At 39.5% G+C, this 22,353-nt stretch overlaps 1 pseudogene; it reads right to left on the bottom strand.

Moving 5' to 3' along the window:
• LOC130046102 (craniofacial development protein 2-like) overlaps nt 1-22,353 on the bottom strand; it is a 37,831-nt pseudogene that overhangs the window by 3,006 nt on the left and 12,472 nt on the right.

Below are 22,353 nucleotides of genomic sequence, written 5' to 3'. Positions count from 1 at the left end.
TGAACTTTACATACAAGTGATACTACAATGGAAAATATTATGCTAAGCAAAATGAGCCAGAAAGAGAGGTATAGACATAGAAAGATTGCATTCATCTGGGTAATATAAAGTAACAAAATAAGAGACTAATACCCAAGAACAGCTGTGATAAATACCAGGAAGTTCACGACATGGCTTCGAGACCAGCCGCACACTCTAGGGTTAAAGGCAGCTCATATAGAGAAGGGAGCACCAAATAAAGGGTATTGGGAAGATCTGCCCAGGATGGGAGATGCGTGCTGAAAGTAGACTATAGACAAACATGATTGCCACCCAATGTCTCTTCTGCAAAGCACAGCACCCAATAGGAGAGAACAAAAGGGAGTGCCGGGCCACAGAGGCAGGGTGGGATGGGAGATGGAGGTGGGAGGGAAACTGGGATTGGTGGGGGTGGAGAATGGGCACTGGTGGTGGGATGGGTACTCGATCATTGTATAACTGAAACCCAAGCACAACAACTTGTAAGTCTACAACTGTATCTCATGGTATTTCACTAATAAAAAACAAAACAAACAAAAATAAATAAAAATAAAAAATAAAAATATTTAGACTAACTTGAGTCTTTTTATCCTCAAAAAGAAGCTCTTCCTTAAAAAGTTATAAAAATATCATATTCCTCAAGTATTAATGTAAGTATTCTTTGAGAACATAAAACAACTATAATTATGCATATTACTTGTTAATAGGCTTTAAAACCTTAAGAAAAATATAAAATATAATCTAGGAGGTGAACAGCAAACTGCAAAACTAACAATGGATTATTATTTAGAACAGATAAGCATTTACTATAAATCAGAATGCTACAACAAAAAATATTCCCAAAATGAGAAAATATGATCTTTATTTAGTTTAAAATATACACATGTAAAAATCATAACTGTGGAATCAAATTTTGTGAGAAAAATATTGGTTGCTTTGTATTATAAAATATGAACAACAATTCATATATACTACTGGTAGAGTATAATCAAAAGTATATGGTACTTTCCTTTTTATTTTAATTTTTTATTAGTGAATCACAGTGGGGTACAATTACAGTCTTACACACTTTTGTTCTTGTATTTCAGTCATATAATGGTCGAGTACCCACCCCTCCACCAGTTCCCATTTTCCACCACCAATGGTCCCAGCATCCCTCCCACCCCACAACGCCTCTGTGGCAGGGCATTCCCTTTTGTTCTCTCTCTCCTTTTGGGTGTTGTTGTTTGCAGTAGAGGTATTAAGTGGCCATTATGTTCAGTCTATAGTCTACTTTCAGTATGCATCTCCCATCCCGAGCGGGCCCTCCTAGCATCCTTTACTTGGTGGTCCCTTCTCTATCTGAGCTGTCTTTTGCCCTAGCATGTGAGGCCAGTTTCTAAGCTGTGGATTAATCCTCCTGGTGCTTATCTCTACTCTTCTTGGAAAAAGTAGATGGCGGTATTTTTTAAAGATCAAGATATACTTTCAAAGTACCCCTGTTTGGAAAAGCAATTTGGCATGATGATTTTATAGTTGAACACATATATACAAGTCTTATATTCAAACAACTTCAGTTCTAGATATGATCACAAATCCTGCAAAATTATGTTCCAGAATACATGTATTTTTAAAATACAAAAACTTTTTACAATACAAAATATCTGAAACAATTCATAACATCTGTCAATCTGTAGATGGATAAATCTGAGAAAGTAAAGAGCCTTATCTACATATTTCAACAGAACTGTAATTTCTGTTGTTGTTGTTGTTTGGGGGGCCACACCCAACAATGCTCAGGACTTATTCTTGGATCTGAGCTCAAGGATTACTTCTAGCAGTGCTGTGGTATGGGGGTAATTTGTGGGGTCTGGGATAGAACCTGTGTTAGCCACATGTTAAGCATCTGATCTGTTGGGGTTCCAGAGTTGCATCTTGTAGAAAACATTGTGGTGCTCAAAACACTGCAGCAAAATACATATTTCTAAATATAATTTAAATGAAGTTAAGGCATAAAGAAACTCAGCTTTGAGTATATAATGTGTCAATAGTAACAAAGCATCGAAAAGAATAAACATTAAACACAGTTTATTTTCACACCTTAGACTAAATATTTCTAGATAAGGTACATTGTAAGCTATATTTTAAAAAATTGTTATTGAATCACAGTGAGATGCACTATTAGAAGGTTGTTCATTATTGGGGTTCAGTCATACAATGTTCCAACACGCATCCCTTCACCAGTGTACAGTTCCCACCACCAATGACCTCAGTCTCCCTCCTGCATACTTCCCCCTCCCAATACCTGCCTCTTTCGGAAGCATCTTTCTTCTCTCTTTTTCTCTGTCTCTGTGTGTGTGTCTCATTCTCTCTCTTTCTTTTTGGGAATTATGCTTTGCAATGCAAACACTGAAAAGTTATCATCTGTATCTCTTTACCTACTTTCAACACTCAGTTCTTGTCCAGAGCGATCATTTCTGGCATTATTGTCATACTGGTCCCTATGCTATACTAACTGCCCTTTGAACCCACCCCCACATACTTGTGATAAGCTTCTACTTTTGAGTTTTATACTACATGGCCTAAATAAAGTCTGTTGTGAAATTTTTATATAACCAATGTGAATTTTGCATATATAAATCAACTAAGTTCTTTCTGTTTTGTTTTTAAGTTTAATTTGATCATTGTATAATTGAAATCCAAGCACAAAAATTTGTAAGTTTACAAATTTACCTCATGGTGTTTCACTAATAAAAATTCACTTGATCACTTGATCACTTGAATTCCCGTTAATTGGAGATTTGCTCAAGTGGGCGCCAGTAACGTCTCCATTTGTCCCTGTCGCGTGCTAGTGTAGCCGAATGGCATCTGTTCGCTCTAGGAACATGAAGAGCTTCAAACCGATCGTTCATGATCTTGATGAAGAAGTCTGACCATCTGGTAGGTGGGCAGCCAATTGGTCTTTTGACATCCCGTGGAATCCAGTCGGTAACAGCTCTAGTCCAACGGTCATCTTTAAATCTCATTACGTGACCAGCCCATCTGATTTTTGACACCTTGGCAAATGAGACAGTGTCCCTGATTCTTGATTGTCGATGGATGTCAGAACTCCCGATTATTTCTCTCATTTGAGTGAAACGTGATATTCCAAGCATAGCTCTTTCAATTCCTCTTTGGGAGACACAAATAGCATTCTCATCCTGTTTGCGTAGGGTCCAGGTCTCTGAGGCATATGTTAATGCAGGAAGAACAGTGGAATCAAAGACATGTGCCCGGAGTCGGAGGATCTTTGTCCTCTTAGCTATTTCTTCGACACTCTTGAAGGGGTTCCAAGTCACTCTCTTCCTTCTGCATAGCTCGGGTGCCAGGTCATTTGTCATGTTGACCTCTCGACCTAGGTACACATAGCGGTTGCATTCGGAGATGGTCTTTCCGTTGAGAGTGAATGGGGAATCAGGAATAAGACTGTTTCTCATAAACATTATCTTCGTAAGATTCAGCTGTAGTCCGACCTTTCCACACTCATGGTCAAAGTCGGCCAGCATTTGTGCCGCTTGGCTGATGTTTGGTGTTATTAAAACAATGTCATCAGCAAAGCGGAGGTGATGTAGTTGCCAACCATCAATCTTCACTCCCATTCCTTCCCATTCCAGTCGTCGCATGATGTTCTCGAGGGTGGCACTGAAGAGTTTCGGTGAAATGGTATCTCCCTGCCGAACCCCTCTCTTGACATCAATGATTACTTCTTTGTACAAAGGTGAGATCCTGGTAGTGAATCCTCAATACAGCTCACGGAGGATCTTGAGGTATTGGGCTTGAATGCCCTGATTGGCTAGGGCTTCAATGACCGCTTCCGTCTCAACAGAATCAAAGGCCTTCTTTAAATCAATGAACGTTAAACAGAGCGGCATCTTGAACTCCCATGAAACCTCAATGAGCTTGGCTATCATGTGAATATTGTCGAATCCTTTGCGGAACCAGGCTTGCTCACATGGTTGTCCTTCATCTAGTGTTCTGCCAATCCTATTTAGGATGACTTGAGTGAACAACTTGTAGATGACAGACAATAGGCAGACTGGGCGATAGTTGCCAATGTCATGGATGTCTCCCTTCTTGAACAGTAGTACAGTCCTGCTGGTTTTCCATTGGGATGGAACCTTGCATTCAAACAGATAGCATGTGAAGTTCCAAGCCAGCGTATTGATGAGTACTGACGGCAGGTTCTTCAGGTGTTCAGGTCTGACCCTGTCTGAGCCGGGTGCTGTTCATTTCTTTACCGACAAAATGGCTTGTCGGATTTCAGAAGGGAATGACATATCCCAACGACATTGGGAACGACATATCCATCCTGTGGAATTTGGTATGTCGGCAAGTGGACATGGCTATTGAAGAGATTTGAGTAGAAGTCATGGATAATCTTCTCCATTGCCATTTTGGAAGATGTGATAGATCCATCAGGACATCGGAGGGCAGCCACCTTGGTCTTTTAGTTGGTGAAGGACAAGCGGGTGTTACAAATACTTTTCCCTTCTTCTTCCGCATCTACCAGCACTTCTGCTCTTCTCTCTTTCTTGATCGCATCTCTGCACTGCTTTGGGAGCTCGGACATTCACTTGCGGTTGCCTGAGGCATGCGCCAAACCACATTGGCGAATAAGCTCAAGAGTTTACGAGGACAGGCGTTTTTTTGTGACTATCTCTCTCTTGGCATTCCTCGCACAATCATGGAGGTGTTGAACCAGTTGATCATATTCCTTATCAATGTTGTCAACAATGGCATCTTCCCATGTTGCCGCAATAGTGCCAAAGAGCTACCAGTTGGTGGTCGTTCTGGGAGTTCTCTTTTTAAACTTTGCAGCCCTTTCTCCCCGCTCTGTGAAGTAGAATTTTGCATGAAGGAGACGGTGGTGGTCCGATCCCGTTCGGAATTTTGGGACAACAGTGACATCGGTCAGGCAAAACCGTCGATTGAATATGATGTGCTTTATTTCATTGTGGAATTGTCCACCGGGAGACTCCCATGTCCAACGTTTAGATTCGGCCTTCTGGAACTGTGAGTTACCATGGATGGTCTTGGTCGACATGATGAACTCAGACAGTCTCTCACCCTGTTTGTTCCATTCTAGGCCATGGGTCCCGATGTGGAGTTCATTGTCTGATCTTCTTGGTCCTATCTTGGCATTAAAATCACCCACAATGATCTTGTAGAAGGTGTGGTCTTCTTTATAGAACTTCTGGGCTGGAGCGATAGCACAGCGGGTAGGGCGTTCGCCTTACAAGCGGCCAACATGGCCGACCCGAGTTCGATTCCTCCGCCCCTCTCGGAGAGCCCGGCAAGCTACCGAGAGTATTTGATATGCCAGACACAGTAACAATAAAGTCTCCAATGGAGACGTTACTGGGCCCGCTCGAGCAAATCGACGATCAACGGGAGGGCCTTTACCTTTACCTTTACCCTTCCCTGTCTGCTTCCACCAACCCCCGGAGACCCAGGGATTTGATTGTGCAAGAAGACCCACCCTACCCCTACCTGGACCAGATAAATACCTCACTGGCAGACCTCCACTACTGACACTAGCTCCACTACCCAGCTGTCGGCACACTCCACGATGCTTTCCAGACCCACAGCGGGTGCAAAGCGGCTGTGCGACCCATTATAAGACATTAAATACCCATCTTCCGGAATTGCCATACCATATTTGATAGGGTTCAAATATGGTAACACCTTCGAGGGCGATTAGAGGTCACCCCAAAAGCCTCTATCCCTCTCGGAAAGACTGGCAAGCTACCAAGAGAATTCCGCCCGCACAGCAGAGCCTGGCAAGCTATCCATTGTGTATTCAATATGCCAAAACCAGTAATTACAATGGGTCTCATTCACCTGGCCCTGAAGGCTTCACCAACATGGCAGCATTGAGAACGATGAGAAAGGAGAGGCCAATAAAATCTCAAGGCCGAATTAGGCTGCCACAACGAAGGAAGACAAAAATGATCATCTGTTCTTTCAGTGAACGTACGCTAACATCAGATGCATCAATCGAGGACCTGATGGTACAAGCGAAGATCAAGTACGACATCATCGGTCTTACCGAGACAAGAAGGCACCAATCTCATCATGCCGTTTTCGACACTGGAGAAGAATTGATCCTCGGAATATGCGATAAAAGAGGTGTCAGAGGCGTTCGTGTCTTTGTCAACACAAACTTGGCCATGAGCATTGATTCATTAGAATGCATAACAACCAGAATCGGACGTTTACATTTGAATAGATGTGGCTGACTGCTGGCAGTTTCTATCTTCGTTGTCTACGCACCAACATCTAATTATGATGAAGGAGAAATTGAGAAGTTCTACATAGAGCTGGAAAATAAAAATTAAAAAAAAATAAAGGAATGCCTTATCCTACTCATATAATAGAACCTGGAAATCTCTAATGGATATTTCATTATACATGTCCACACTTTTTTTTTTACAAATAATCTCTTACCTATCCCTCTTACTAACTTCTAAAATGACATTGTATCCACATCCAACTACTATGCTTGCCAGCATTTTGCTGTCTTCTGTACCTTCATCACAGTTTTCAGTGCCTCGTAACTATGTCTATACTTCGTTCTATGTCTATACTTGTTGACCTTCAGTGTTATCTCAACACTGAGTTTTAAATAATCATATTAAAATATAAACATTATGCCACTGTCCTGAATAATAAATGTTTATTAGCCCTCTTATAGTGGTCATTCAGACTTCCTGTCTTTCAGTCATCATCTCTTTTCTTTGTTTATTCTATTTACACTGGCCTCTTATTTTTACAGACATGTTCTCACGTCAAGATCTGTACATATGCTCTTTTCTCAGCGCAAAATTCTATTCCTACAGATGTCGGCTGTGAGTCTTGCTACTTCACCTATTTTTAGTACTAACATAATTATCATCTTTTTAGCAAGGCCTGTGCTTATAAACCAATAGGGGGGGGGGGTGAAAGGTTTTTTGCCCATTAAGGGACAAGTAAATAAAGAAGATGAGGTACATGTACACAGTGAAGGACTATCCTGCCTTATAAAAAGATGATATTTTGTCTTTTGCAAAAACATGGATCAATCTGAAGGATATTCTTTTAGTAAAATATCAGAGAAAGACAAACCCTGTATGACTGTAAACTGAGCAAATTAATGAACCGAATAAAATTACCTTTTAGACAATAAGACCAATTATTTGTTATGAGTAAAAGTGGCTAGGAGAATTAACTAATTGGGTAAAAGTGGATAATTGTATTATGAGGAACAGAATGAATTTTAAGTGGTGAATTTAAAATGAAGTTTATATACAAATGTTTCTTGTTACACAACTAAAGCATATAATACAATGTTACTATCACTTCAGTTTTTAAAATTCTAAAATTATGGTGACAGTTGTAGACAGTTGTAGAGACTTATATAAAAATGTAAAATAAATGTAATTATATAACATAAAATAAAATGTAAATTATTTTACATTTTTTATGAAAAATGTAAAATTAAAAGTCTGACTTTTGAGCAGAAGCCAAAATTCACTTGTTAATTGATTTGACAATGAGACAGACTTTGCCAACTGGGTTAATAAACAATTTCAATAGTCTAAACTAAATATAATACACTTAAGTGATGCCAAAATTTTACTAAAGCTAAATACTACTAAAACTAAAGTTAACATACAGAAAAAATATCCCTTTATTGCCATTTAAATCAACTGTATAAGATTTCACTAAATCAAATGAAGACAAGGCACAGTTTTTTGTATTTCTTTTATATATTATGTAGGTAAAAATATTTTATGTAGAATATCAGAGGCAGGGGAGAAATAAGCTGCCAGTATGGTATTTTATGAAAGTACTCTGTCTAACAATTTTATGTAAGACTGGCACTATAGCACTATATGCTGTGAACAATAAGGATTTCTAATAAACTATTAGAATCTCCACACATGCATAACAACAGTTAGGGTTGCGATTAATACCTTTTAAGGTTTTATTTTGATAAGCTGTTATAAGAGCAGGTCTGGCATCAACTTAGTAATGAGCACAGGAAATGCAACATAATGATACAGCTCTCAAGGCTATAATGGTTATGCTTTCACACCTAAATTATGTAGTCACTCATTACTCGTTCATTGAGTCTACATTCACACATGGTAAACCACAATTGTGAACCTGAAAGGGTTTGTTTTCAGGGTGTAAAATAAGTCATTTCAGGACTGTAATGATTGTATTGCTACGCACAACACCACCAGTTTCAGTTATCAGAGCAGCTGAGGTGAGGGTGCAGTCAAAGAATGAATCATCTGAAAAGTAAACATAGATGAAATAATTACTAACTGTAAAGCAACCTGGACTGTACATATATAATAAAGTTGATTGACTTAGACTACTGAAATTACTTTTTAAGTCAGAGAATAGTTCTTTTTGACAACACTGTCCGACTGAGCACCGTGCTTCTGGGGTTAATTTTAAAATGTAGTCTGGAGGCTCTCTTCGAAGAGTATATTTCTCTTTGACTTTCTTATTACAGTGGTGGTATCCCTGCTCCCTACTGCTGCTACCTGTGTGATTTACAAACCTTTCCTGATTCTAGTCCTCAACTCCTCCCCTACTCTCCCTCCTCCTAAAATATCCCTTTAATAAACTAACTTATTTTGTGCTGAGTTCTTCACCAATAATATATACGTTTGAGAAGGTAACTATGTGTCCAGTGAACATGTTTTTGCTAATTAGAGATTTTGGTACCAGAGAAATAGTATACAGTTTAAGGCACAAACCTTGAACATTTTATATTTGCCTAAAAGAATAACTTGCGTTTTCATAAAAATCAATTTTGACTGTGTTTTTTTGGGAGAGGGAGACTCTCAAGAAGTGCTCAGGAGAACTGTGGGCTCCTTCTTGTCCATCTAAGCTGATAATTTGGTGTATAGTTCCGTGTGTGGTGTTGTTCAGTGAGTGGTGCTGTTATACCTGGCCATCGCTCAGTGATCAGGGGGCCTTCAGGGATACACCCAGAATTGTTTGGGGGATCATATGGTGCCAGCATTCAAACCCAGGTCTACTGCATGCATATAAATCGTGCAACTTAATCCATGGACCATCTTCCCAACCCCAGGTAGTGTGTTTTTTTAATATTTTTTATTTAGTAAAGTAGTTCACATTTTAATACATTTAATATTCAAACGTCAATCCCACCTTCCTATTACACTTTCCCACCAACATATTTCAGATGTTTCCATCTCAGACCCCAACCCCTGCCCCAAAGCAAAACTAAACCAATTTATTTTGTATTGTTTGTTATGAAAAACCTCTGAAAATGCTACAAAAATGTATCCTTAGAGGAAGGAGTGTGAAGATTGTGTATTTCACTGAGGGGCCATTAAACCCTTCTATAAGAGATCACTAACATGTTTTTAAAGGATGAGCCTTGTGTGCATGCATATATACATGTATATATATACAGATATATACATATATGGCACACATATGTATATATATGTACACACATATGTATACATATATACATATATATCTGTAAAAAAATTTTCCCCCTAATATTGGTTGCCTCCTATTTTAAACACCATCAACTATGGCGCAGTACTCCTGGAGTATGGGTAGGGTGTGTGGTATGAAGTGTGGTGTGGCTACAAATGTGTCCACATGGTCCAGGAATAGGTTTACTTGTGGGTGAGGCTCAACCCGAGTGTGTGGAGAGTGGCCATGAGCATGGCGGCAGTTGTGTTCTGGAGGTTTTCAGCTTCTGGGGCTGGGTCCTTTGGGGCAGGAAAGGGTCTCACCCATCCCCCTCCAGGGTGCTCCAAATGAAACAGCCTGGCATGGAGTCCAGTGGCATGCTTACGGGGAGCTTCATGTTATTATCCTTCCTGTGAGAGAAGGACATGCGACTGGATGGTGGCCAATGATGAGATTATCTGGTGCCGGCCAGAGGTGCCTTATGGGAGTGACTGCTGAGTTGCCAGAAACAGGGGGATACAGATGGCGGATCCTCGTTCCTGTTCCCGTTGAACCCAGAGTTCCCAGTCACAAAGTCTCACATACCTGGATTTTCTGAGGATTCCACTCATGGGTGAGGCTGAGCCCAAGCGTGTGGAGAGCAGCCGTGAGCATGGTGACAATTGAGTTATGGAGGTTTTCGGCTACTGGAGCTGGTTTCCTTGGTGCAGGAAGGACTCTCACTCACTCCTCTCTGGCCAGGTAGTGTTTTTATACCCTGCAATTTCCACTGAAACCTTAGATCTGAATTCTGTTAAGAATCCTAAAACAGATAATTTCTTTTCAATGCATGAGTACTGCTATTTATTCAGGCATTGATTTATCTGACTGAACTGAGCATGAACTCCACATTTCTTTTTTTTTTATTCAGAATGTTAATTTTATTTTATTATTTTTTATTATTATTGGGATGGAGCAATAGCACAGTGGGTAGGGCGTTTGCCTTGCACGCGGCCAACTAGGCCGACCCGAGTTCGATTTCTCTGCCTTCAATTCCTCCGCCCCTCTCAGCCTGGCAAGCTGCCGAGAGTATCTCGCCCTCACCACAAAGTTTGGCAAGCTCCCCGTGATGTATCTGATATGCCAAATACAATAACAAGTCTCACAATGTTACTGGGCCCGCTCAAGCAAATCGATGAACAATGAGAGGACAGTGACAGTGATTATTATTATTATTATTATTTTAATCACTGTGAGATACAGTTGCAAAGCTTTTTTGTTTGAGCTTCAGTCATACAATAATCGATCACCCAACCCTCCACCAGTGCACATCTTCCACCACCAATGTCCCCAGTATCCTCCATCCCACCCCTCCATCTGCCTCTATGGCAGACAATCTTCCCCATACTTGATTTTGTATTGCTTGTTATAAATAGCGTAAGATGTCACACAGCTGTGAGAGGGACCGTGTGCTCCTGGAATTCTAAAATTTTAGACAAATCAGGACTGGAGAAATCTCTGCAGCAAGCTGGTCAGTTCAGAGATTCTTTTGTGTGTCTCTGGATCATGGCCATTAAGGAGCTTACGTAGCAGCCAGAAACAGTTGTGACCTCCTGGTGTGACCTCCTGGGTCCTATGGGGATGGGGTGAGGGGGGATGAGAGGGACTGGCCCATCCCCTATCTCTTGAGGTCTGGAGTTTTCTGTCACTGAACCTGCATATCTGCACTACTCATTGGGTTCTGGAAGTTGGCGGCTGCCAGGGATTTTTAGGGAGCAGAAGAAGGGACAAGGCCTGCCCCCATCTGAGGCACCCTGGTGAAGTCGGCCTGACTTAAAGTCCAGAAGCATCTCCGCAGCAAACTGCTCAGTTTGGAAATTCTTTTGTGTGTCTCTGGATCGTGGCCCTTGTTTCCATCTTTTCCAGAGAAATTAACTATTGACATATGCCCACTCGACCATAGCACACCATGCCACCGGCCCTAACTGTGGCTTTTGATCTCTATTGAGATTTATAGGTCTCTGAAATAAGGGCAATAAATGAGCTTGTGCAGCTGAGCCGGAGATGGTATGTGGGTGTGGCTCCCACATACCTAACTTTTGGCTGTTTAATTTCTTGGTAAACTTGGCCCCAAGTTGTTGGGGTAGGCCAAAGGCACAGTGTCGATTTTGCATTATCAGGAATTCTAACCCCACCATCAGGCTGCTGATGCACTTACCCCGCAAGTATAGGTTGACCTGCTGGTAGCACCATACCCCCAATAGATGTTTTTCATGTAAACTCTAATATAGTGATATTATGAACAATGGAAATTGAACAATTGTTTCATTTAGCATACATGTTGAACTTAGTAATATAAAATTTGAATTTGCCATACATTTTAATTAACAAGCAAATATTAAATTTTGAGTTGTATCATATTACATATCAGAAGAAAACTGTTAGAAACCAATATTTAGTCCATAAAACATATTGTTGAATATTACAGTCATAGCATGATATTTAATACATTAATTAAACAATACAAGAGTTATTGCTTTTTAAGCATGTCTATTTTAGGGAAATGCTTAAATATATTAAATAATATACATTAACTCATCATTTCTAATTTAATTTTTTTGTTATGATGAGTGAGTCGTGGTAGTTTTTTTTAAATGATGGACTCAGTTTTTCATCTATATGCTACTTATATACTGATCATTTGCTACATGACTAGTAGTCTATCAGATACTGAGATTATACTATTAAATAACATACACACCTTGGTCTCATCATGGTCATATACTAAAAGACATGGATACTATGAATTCTTACTCTTGATTACACAGTAGTTTTACCATAGCACTACAGTCCTCCCATTGTTCATCGATTTGCTCGAGCGGGCCCAGTAATGTCCCTATTTTTTTTTAAGACTTGTTGTCACTGTGTTTGGCTTATTGAATACATCACGGGTAGCTTGCCAGGCTGCTGTGCAGGTGAGATACTCTCTGTAGCTTGCCGGGCTCTCTGTGAGGGGCGGAAGAATCGAACCTGGCTCGGCCAGGCTGGCCACATGCAATGCAAACGCCCTACCGCTGTGCTATCACTCCAGCCCAGTTTTACCATAAGAAGGTAATAAAACAATTGGATAAAAATAAAATTGCTTTTATTTTTAAAATAAAAATAAATTAAAAAATTGGACAATCACACCCATGTATAACTGCTACCCCCAACCCTCCATGTCTTGCCCAGGGTTCAGTCCCCTGAGCACTACCAGAAGTGTTCCCTGAGAGCATAATCCTGAGCACCATCTAGTGCTCAGGATTTTTATCCATTTTTATTTTAAAAATAAAAGCAATGGATAATGATCTCAGATAAAATATCAAATTGAAGTTTTGGGTTTGACCCTAGTCTATTTTTAAGTAATCTGTGATTTCTAATACCTTTTATTATTCTTCTAAGAATTTAGCACTATCTAGGGTAAACTGTGTAAACTCAAACAAACAAAACCCTTTCATTCCTGTGTCACTTTTTTCCATTTTAGTGTATTAGTACTATTCATCTTCATCTTCCTTAAGGAACTTTTTCCTCCAGTGTGAAACTAGCACAAAGGGAGAGAAATGCTGAAGTTTGGAGGTTTGGGTTTTGGTCTGGCATTTGCCTTTTATTAACTGTGTATTTTGAAATTTAAATGTCTATGCCAGTCTGTAAATCTATAGTTGGGAGTTGAACTGTAACTGAAGAGTGACCAGAATGAGAATATCATTTATGGTGAGGGAAGAGGGGAGGGGTGGAAATAGCTAAATGTCTTTGGCACCATGTTAAATACGAGCTTGAAAGAGAAAATGAAAAGAATATTTCAGTGAATGTTCTTGATTTTCTACTAAATCTTTACCTCTTTTTCACCTACTGTGAGGTTTGACTGCCTTCTCCTTAGGAGGAATCTCCACAAAAGATGGTAATGTATTCAGAAAAAAATAAAATTCTGCTTGAAGGTGAGGTTTTCCATACCAGTTCATTTATTTTGTAGCAAAGATTACCATCACACATCCAGGGTTTTGTTTGCCTGGAGTCAATTCCTGTGGTTCCCATAGTTGGAAAGCAATCAGAAGAGTAGGAAAGGCAGATGTTGGTTGGGGCTAACTGTTCTTTGGACACAGCAGCTTCATATGTTTGAAATCACGTTGTGGTTTGTTTTTCTTTTTCAGTTTGATTTTTTTGTTGTCTGTTTGGCCTAAACTTTTGTCACTTTTGTTGTGAAGCTCAGGAGCACAAAGACCAGTGTTCATATCACCTCACATTAATACATCATTGCTGTAATTAGTGTCATCCAAAAATCTTTCAAAAGGAAAATCATATTTGAAGAGTGCTTAGGGAAATCTTACCACTGAATGACCACTGCTACATTTATTTTATGTTTGTAATAGGTTAGGTAACATGGTTACTGGAGCACTAAAGGTTTTTATTTTTTAAATATTTTTGCTTGTTTGGGGGCCACACTAGATGGTGCTCAGGATTATGCTCTCAGGGAACACTTCTGGTAGTGCTCAGGGGACTGAACCCTGGGCAAGACATGGAGGGTTGGGGGTAGCAGTTATACGTGGGTGTGGTTGTCCAATCAATAGATGTAAAGTCCTTCTTTTAGGGGATACTTGTTCTAGGACAAAATCTCATACTGCAAGGAGATCTGCCCAAGGGCAGAATACCATGTAGGGGCATATTTCTCCTTTCCTTAGTTTAATCTATTTAGATAGTCATCTTAAATTTGCTTCTTAATAATATTTCTAGTCATTTTGTATCAACATAATAAGAAATACATTAAGCTTAAAGGGAGGCATCTCACTGTATGTCCCAGTCCTCAGGCCAGATTAGTCCTTCCTAACCCAAGCAGGGTCCTTACTCAATTACTTCTTTTTGGGTGATGACAGAGTTTGTCCATTACCATGCTCTTAACATATTATAAGTTTATGGCCCTTGGCCTGTTCCTTTTCAATGCCAGAATACCTTGCCCTGGGTCCATCATAATTCCCTTCATCAGGATCCCCCTTTTGAGGTGCTCAGAACTAAGAGCTACTGAGGCTTAAGTTGAGAAAATATGACAGATGCTCAAGAGTATATATTATTCGGAGTCAATTAACTCTCAATTTACAAAAGCAAAGCATTAACTGTGTCTATACAAAAGGACATTGCTCTAAAGTAAACCATGCAAAGGACATAAAGGAAAGAGAAAAGCATTACTCCACTTGCATATACAAAATCCAGACTCCTTAGAAGAATCTGACAAATTTAGACTGGTTTACTCCTTCCTAAATAGGATGGATTTACAACCAATTGCTTACCAATCTTAAAAGTTATATTAGATAGTACTACTTGCTAAGGCCATTCTTTAATACTTCTCACCATAAATAGTTTTCAGTAAGACTTTTTTTCTTCAAGATGGCATTATTGGAGAAAAAAAAACTCACACTTTATATTTTGAATTTCTGCTATACATCATCCCTTTGCTAAGATCCAAATGTTACATGATCTGCCCCAGACAAAAGAGCAGACACCTGGTTGCAGGAAGAACTTGATTTTGATTTCTTTGGATTTAAATTCCCTTTCATTTCATTTCATTTCATCATCCTGTTATTCGTCGATTGCCTCGAGCAGGCCTCAGTAACGTCTCTTTCATCCTAGCCCTGAGATTATATTCAAGGCTCTTTAGGAGAATGAGACCCATCATTGTTACTGGTATTTGGCATATTTGGTATGCCACGGGGAGTTTGCCAGACTCTGCCCTGTGGGCAGGCTGCATTCGATAGCCTGCAAGTTTGTCCAAAGTAGGAATGAGACAATAAGATGTCATAAAAATAAAGTTCTGATAAGATGTCGCGCGGCCGCATTTGCATTTGCGGCCGCGCGGTTCTGGGATCTGGATTTTATAGTCTCTGAGTCTTGGCCGCTGATGGGATTACATGGCTCCAGGGGGCCAGGTGGTGGGTGTGACCCCCGCCTACTGGAATTTGGAAGATCTGGGTGGAAGGTGCTCGACTCCAATCCGAGTAGGCTTGGAGGTCTTGGCCCCGGAACCCACGTGGCTTTGTCCCTCTGCCAGTACCTTCATGTATGCGGAGAGTGGTCTCAGCATGGTGGTGGCTGGTCCTGGAGGTCTTCAGCTGCCGGAGCCCTGGTTGGGGCGGGGAGGAAAGCTCAACCCGCTCCCCTCCAAGGGGCCCCGGGAAGGAACACCCAGGCGCGGGGGCAGAAGACTGCATTATTCTCGTCTGGGATCTGGATTTTATTGTCTCTGAGTCTTGGCCACTGATGGGATTACATGGCGCCAGGGGGCCAGGTGGTGGGTGTGACCCCCGCCTACTGGAATTTGGAGGATCTGGGTGGAAGATGCTCGACTCCAATCCGAATTCTTAAAAACTTGTATCATGAAATTTTGTTTTGTTGTCTCCCCAGCTACCTCTTTTTTGTGAAATTTTATACATTTCCCAAAATACATATGGATTTTATCTGGAATATACTGCACAGAGGTACCAAATTTTATACCTAAAATTATCCATTTTGCATGTACTAAAATGCTGAAAAATTACTTTAGTAACAAATATTCTCTATAATATGCTTTCCATAGAGATCATATTACACAGATAATTTATCAACAATCTCACTAAGTGATAATTACAAAATAATTTAAAATGGTCAATTTTAGCTTCAGAATATCTTTTGATTTGAATAATGAGTTCCATTTCACCACTATTTGCATTTAAACTCACATTTTATGGCATGAATACTCTTGTTATTCCTTAAAACCCTCCAAACATCTATTCTGTTATACCGAATCTTTCCTTCGTGCCTCATCTAGGGCAAAGCATTTGAAATACTAGTAAAATAATTATTTATTATGTTAAGAATTTTTTACTTTAAATATTTATTTAATTTCCATTGCCCTTTAAATAGCTTAACCAAGAGATATTTGCATACTATAGCCATAAGGTATTTGACAAAACCTCTTTCCCCACATTTCTTCCTTTTTGTGTCTCTCAACATATTTCAGTATTCTTTCAGTCCATTATTCCTCTTTATTTCCTTAAGCCACATTTTTTTCTTGTTCCTTTTGGTTAGGTACTTCCTACACATATTATATTTCATTGCAAATATCACTTTGTAGGGAGTCTTAACCAGTCTAAATATCACCATTTTTAATTCTCATCATTATATCCACATCTTTTGTGGATCAAAGATCTTGATATGTAACAAATTTACATCTATTTTGTTGTGAGTTTTTTGTTTTTAGGATAACCGAATAATCCCCCTTCTCTAAGAGATTGTAAATTCCATAAGGGTTTTGACTCATCTATACAACAGTACAAACTGAGGGTCTGATAGAGTATACACATCAGAGTAGGAATTATGTGATTACTCACAATTATTGATGTTACTTATTAGTATACCAATTCCAACTTCATGTAGATTGCACTTATCCTATGACTATTTTGATTATTTTATAACAATACTTAAAAGGCCTGACCATCTGCCCCTTACCCCCCATTGAAGGTTCTTTTTAATTCTGTGAGTCTAAAGGTTTTTTAGGGCTTTTTGGGGGCAGGAGAGGGCTTTTATTTGAGTCACACCTGGCTATTCTGCCTCACTCCTGGCTCTGCACTCAGGAATGAATTACTCTAGGCGATGCTCAGGGGACCATATGGGATGCCAGAGATTGAATCCAGGTTGGCCGCATGCAAGGCAAAAGCCCTATCCACTCTGGAGCCTCAATAGGTTTTGAATTCCTACATTTAAAAAGTTGTTTATGAAATCTTTGTAGTTACAGAAAAAAAAAGTGACGAGAATTGCTTCCAGAGAAATCATCTTTCACAGTTCGTCACCCAAATTCTGGAGCTGTTTATTGAGTAGAGAAACATTTAACAATATCAATCTCAATATCTAACATGCTCCTAGATTAGGCAAATTATAGTTTGCTCCAAGCTAATTAGGCAAATTATAGTTTGTTCCAGGCCTAAATCACTTATCTTCTGACTCGTTTGTTTTGAGAAAACTAGAGGATAAAAATAACACTTCCCAGCTATTAAAATCTGTTTTCATCTCTATTCTTCTCATATGCTGTGATATATAACAAATATCAATTTAAAATCAATAATATCTATCATGGGGCTGGAGCGATAGCACAGCAGGTAGGGCGTTTGCCTTGCACGCAGCCAACATGGCCGACCCAGGTTCAATTCCCAGCATCCCATATGGTCCCCCGAGCACCGCCAGGAGTAATTCCTGAGTGCATGAGCCAGGAGTAACCCCTGAGCATCGCTGGGTGTGACCCAAAAAGAAAAAAAATAATATCTATCATGGCATGGGGATGATATGATAGATATTATTGATTTTAAATTGATATATTTTATATATTACAGCATATGAGAAGAATAGAGATGTAAACAGATTTAATAGCTGGGAAGTGCAATTTTATCCTCTAGTTTTCTCAAAACAAAAGAGTCAGAAGTGATCTAGGCCTGGAAGGGCTGGAGTGATCGCACAGCAGGTAGGGGGTTTGCCTTGCACTCGGCCCAAGTGGCCGACTTGAGTGTGATTCCTCCGCCCCACTTGGAGAGTGCAGCAAGCTACTGAGAGTATCTCACCTGCACGGCAAAGCCTGGCAAGCTACCCGTGACATATTCGTTATGCCAAACACAGTAACAACAAGTCTCAAGATGAAGACGTTACTGAGCCCGCTTGAGCAAATCGATGAACAACAGGAGGACAGTGCACAGTGCTACAGTGCTATAATATCTATCATATATATCGGAAAGTCTGGAAAGCTACAGAGAGTATCCCACCCACATGACAGAGCCTGGCAAGCTATCCCTGGTATATTTGATATGCCAAAAACAGTAACAATAACAGGCCTCATTCTCCAGACCCTGAAAGAGCCTCCAATATGGTAGTGTTAGAGAGAAAGGAGAGTAAGAAGAGGCTGCTAAAATCTCAGGGCTGGGATGAATGGAGATGTTACTGGTGCCAGCTCTAGTAAATCAATAAACAATGGGATGACAGTGATACAGTGATCAATTGTAAATACCAATTCATATTTAAAGATAAAAAAATCTGGGTTCTGAAACTATACTTAAACACATTATTTTTTGCCTTTTGGATCACACCCTGCTATGCACAGGGGTTACTCCTGGCTTTGCACTCAGGAATTATTCCTGGCGGTGCTCAGGGGACCATTTGGGATATGCTGGGAATCGAACCCGGGTTGACCACGTGCAAGGCAAATGCCCTACCCACTGTGCTGTCGCTCCAGTCCCTATACTTAAACACTTTAAAGTGATTTCCTCTTTCAACTGAAATGTTATAATAAATGCCATCTATTTTCTCACCTGAAACAACTGAAAAATAAGCAGGAAATACATGAAGCAAATTTTCAAGAGCTGGAAAAACAGAAAGCAAAGTTATCCTTTATAGATAGAAAATAAATGAGGTAAAGGTTATAATCACCCTTTTGTTATTTTGTTTCTTGGGCTACACCTGGTGATTCTCAGGAGTTACTCCAGGCTCTGGACTGAAGGATTACTCCTGGTATTGCTCAGGCGACCAGTTGTGATATCGGGAATCAAATCCAGGTGACCCACGTGCAAGACAAGCATCTTACATGGCTCCAACTCCTGTAATCATTCTTTTAATAGCTCGAAAGCATTTGTCACAGAACAAAAAGAATTCATTTTGTGGAAGAGCAAAGACTGAGTTCACAATAAAACAAGACATGATACTAGGGTTTACGTCATAAATTATTGAAGATAAGAGACATTCAAGGAGAAAGGGTCATTCCTACTAATTAGTGTGGAAAACCCTATATTCATGGAATATTGTGTAGATTATCTAAGAAGTTTCTTACGTTAAAAATAGCACAGTGGCCAATCATCCTGGGGTGTGAATAGAAAGTTCTATCAAATTCTTACTAAGTGAAGTTAGAAATAACCTTTAGTGTCCAACACACGGGGAAGACAAGACTAACATTGCTAATTATATTCATTCCCTCCTTTAAAATAAAGACCTATTTCTAACAGAAGCGGAACTATCAGCTGAAGGAAGACAATTCCTCCTTATTTTTAGCCTATCAAGTCTTTTATTCCTTTGTAAATGGGGATAAAATTATTTTATAATAAATTAGGTCCCAGGGAAAGAGAACAGAAATGTTCCAGGAAAAGGAAATTGTGAAAAAAAAGCTATATTATCTGAAGCAAAACAAAACACATGTGAAGACCAATTCTCGAGCAGAAATCTCATTAACAGATTTAGCTTGCCTAGAAAATTACAAACACTACACTGCCCTGAAGATTCTAGTATGGTAAAATGAAGTTATATCTGAGAAAGATACAAAGATTAATATCAAGGTGTCATCTTTGCTCCTATGCAAAAAGAGGAGACATTCCTATTCAATATCATATTTGTTATATAGCTAATGTAATAAGACAAGACAAAAATATATAAGATTTATCCACAAAGAAAACCATATAGAAAATAAGAGTTGATAGATATGCAAGGAGAAGTAGACAATTCATTCCAAAATTAGAGTCCATGATTTGGGGGTATTGTTCAGTGTTAAAATACACACTTCTCATATGTGAGGACTTGGCTGTGATCACTAGCAATGTGAAAAAAGAAAGAAAAGAAAACACAATTTTCAGGCTTCAGTAACTCCCAGTAACAGATGAAACATATCAGTAGAGAAGACTTGAAGAAACGATTGAAAGGACCCTATCTAAAACATATGAATATACATTGCTTTCAAGTATACATAGGCTGTTACTAAAATAAACAGTACCCTTGGCCATGAAACAAGTTTAAACCATGTTTTAATCATATTAAATTACAGATCAAAGCAGAAAATAACAATAATTTATCCACCAGTTAAGATGTAAATGACATCTTAATAGATAGAACTGATTGGCTTTAGGTCTAGCACAGACAAGGTGTATGACTAATAGTAAAGGGAGAGAGAGAGACAGAGAAACAGAGAGACAGAGAGACAGAGACAGAGAGACAGAGACAGAGAGACAGAGAATATGTTCTACAAAAACAATTAAAAGTAAAAATAGCATTTACAGTAGCACAAAATTTAATGAGACACAGGTATATGGCTTAAAAGTTTCAAAATTTAGAGCCATGCAGATAATACAATTAATAGTGATCTTTGCAGGTGGCCAAATCTGGTTTGGAGTCCCTGAAATGCAGTTGATACCCCAAGCATCACCGAGAGATATGTGAGCACCACCACCTGTTCAGACTCACCTCCCCCACACACAAAAAATTAAATGTGTACAAAGAAACAACTTAATAAATAGGTCATGGTAATTTTGATTTTAATAAATAGGTCATGATCCAATGTAAAGGTATCACTTCATACCAATCATTTCCAAAGATTCAACATAACTTCAATCAAAAGTTTAGAAGAAATTTTTGTAGATTAAATAAAAGATATTGATGGAGCTGGAGCAATAGCACAGCAAGTAGGGCATTTGCCTTTCACACAGCCAACCCGGGTTCAATTCCCAGTAAACCATATGGTCCCCTGAGCACTACGAGGAGTAATTCCTGAGTGCATAGCCAGGAGTAACCCCTGTGCATCACCTGATGTGACCCCCATAAAGCAAAGACAACAACAACAACAAAAAAAAAACAAAAATAATAAAAAAGAGATTGATTAACACGAAACCCTAAAGTAGTAGAAAAAAAAACATATAAGAGCAAAGTTCATGACATATATAAAACTTTTTTAATTATTATAAGACTAGTAGTGGTTTGAAATGGTTTATAGATACATATACTAGAAAACTCTTTAGGTTGTATACTAAAATATGTGAAATTATTTCCTGGAGCAATAGCACAGAGGTAGGGCATTCGCCTTACAAGCGGCCAACATGGCCAACCCGAGTTCGATTCCTCCGCCCCTCTCGGAGAGCCCGGCAAGCTACCGAGAGTATTTGATATGCCAAACACAGTAACAACAAAGTCTCCAATGGAGATGTTACTGGGCCCACTCGAGCAAATCGACGATCAACGGGAGGGCCTTTACCTTTATCTTTTATTAAATCAATGATTATATTTAAATTTTATATAATACAAAATATTTATTATGAAAACAGGGAGAGAAACTATTGTATTTTAAGTGAAAAATGTCAGCAAAGTGGCCAATATTGATAATTGCATCAAGTAGTTAATTTAACTATAATGATCTAAGTACACCAACTAAAGGCAGATATTGTCAGAGTGTATGAGAAAACAGACACAACTAATTACTATATATTAGAACTCAATTAAAACATAAAGACATATCTAAAATAAAAGTAAAGGCCATCTTTACAGCACACAGCCACAGAGAAGAAAGGCCGCGTGGGGGCCTCCACTGCTACCGAGAATGGTCCCGGTCCCGGAGAGAGCCGAGATCACCGGGAAGTCCCAGATGGGGTAGGTGCCGCATCCCGCCTCCTCCAGAGGGAACCCCGGTGACCATGAGCCTCTACAAGCATAGTTCGCTTATGTAGGAACCAGGATTCTTACTCCAAACCACGCAGCCGCTTACGCGGCCACGCGACATCTTCTTATATATAAAGTGGTCAATGGAAAGTGAATTCTCCAATGTTTGTCCCTGAAAATCAGGCTTAACTCTTTTACAAACCACAACACCGAATAGGAAAGACAGAACAAAAGGGAATGCCCTGCCACAGAGGCAGGGTGGGATGGGGATGGAATGGGGGGTGGGAGGGTTACTGGGATGCGTGGTGGTGGGAAATGGTTACTGGTGGAGGGATGGGTATTCAAAATAAATAAATAAATTTAATTTTAAAATAATAAAAGTAAAGGAATAGGCAAAATAATATTGTTGATTCTAATAAGGGAAAACTGAAATAG

Source organism: Sorex fumeus, unplaced genomic scaffold, assembly GCF_029834395.1.
Source record: "Sorex fumeus unplaced genomic scaffold, SorFum_2.1 ptg000131l, whole genome shotgun sequence".
Classification (NCBI taxonomy): Eukaryota; Metazoa; Chordata; class Mammalia; order Eulipotyphla; family Soricidae; genus Sorex; species Sorex fumeus.
The sequence above is the reverse complement of the archived record's forward strand: the minus strand, read 5'-3'. Positions and strand labels throughout refer to the sequence as shown.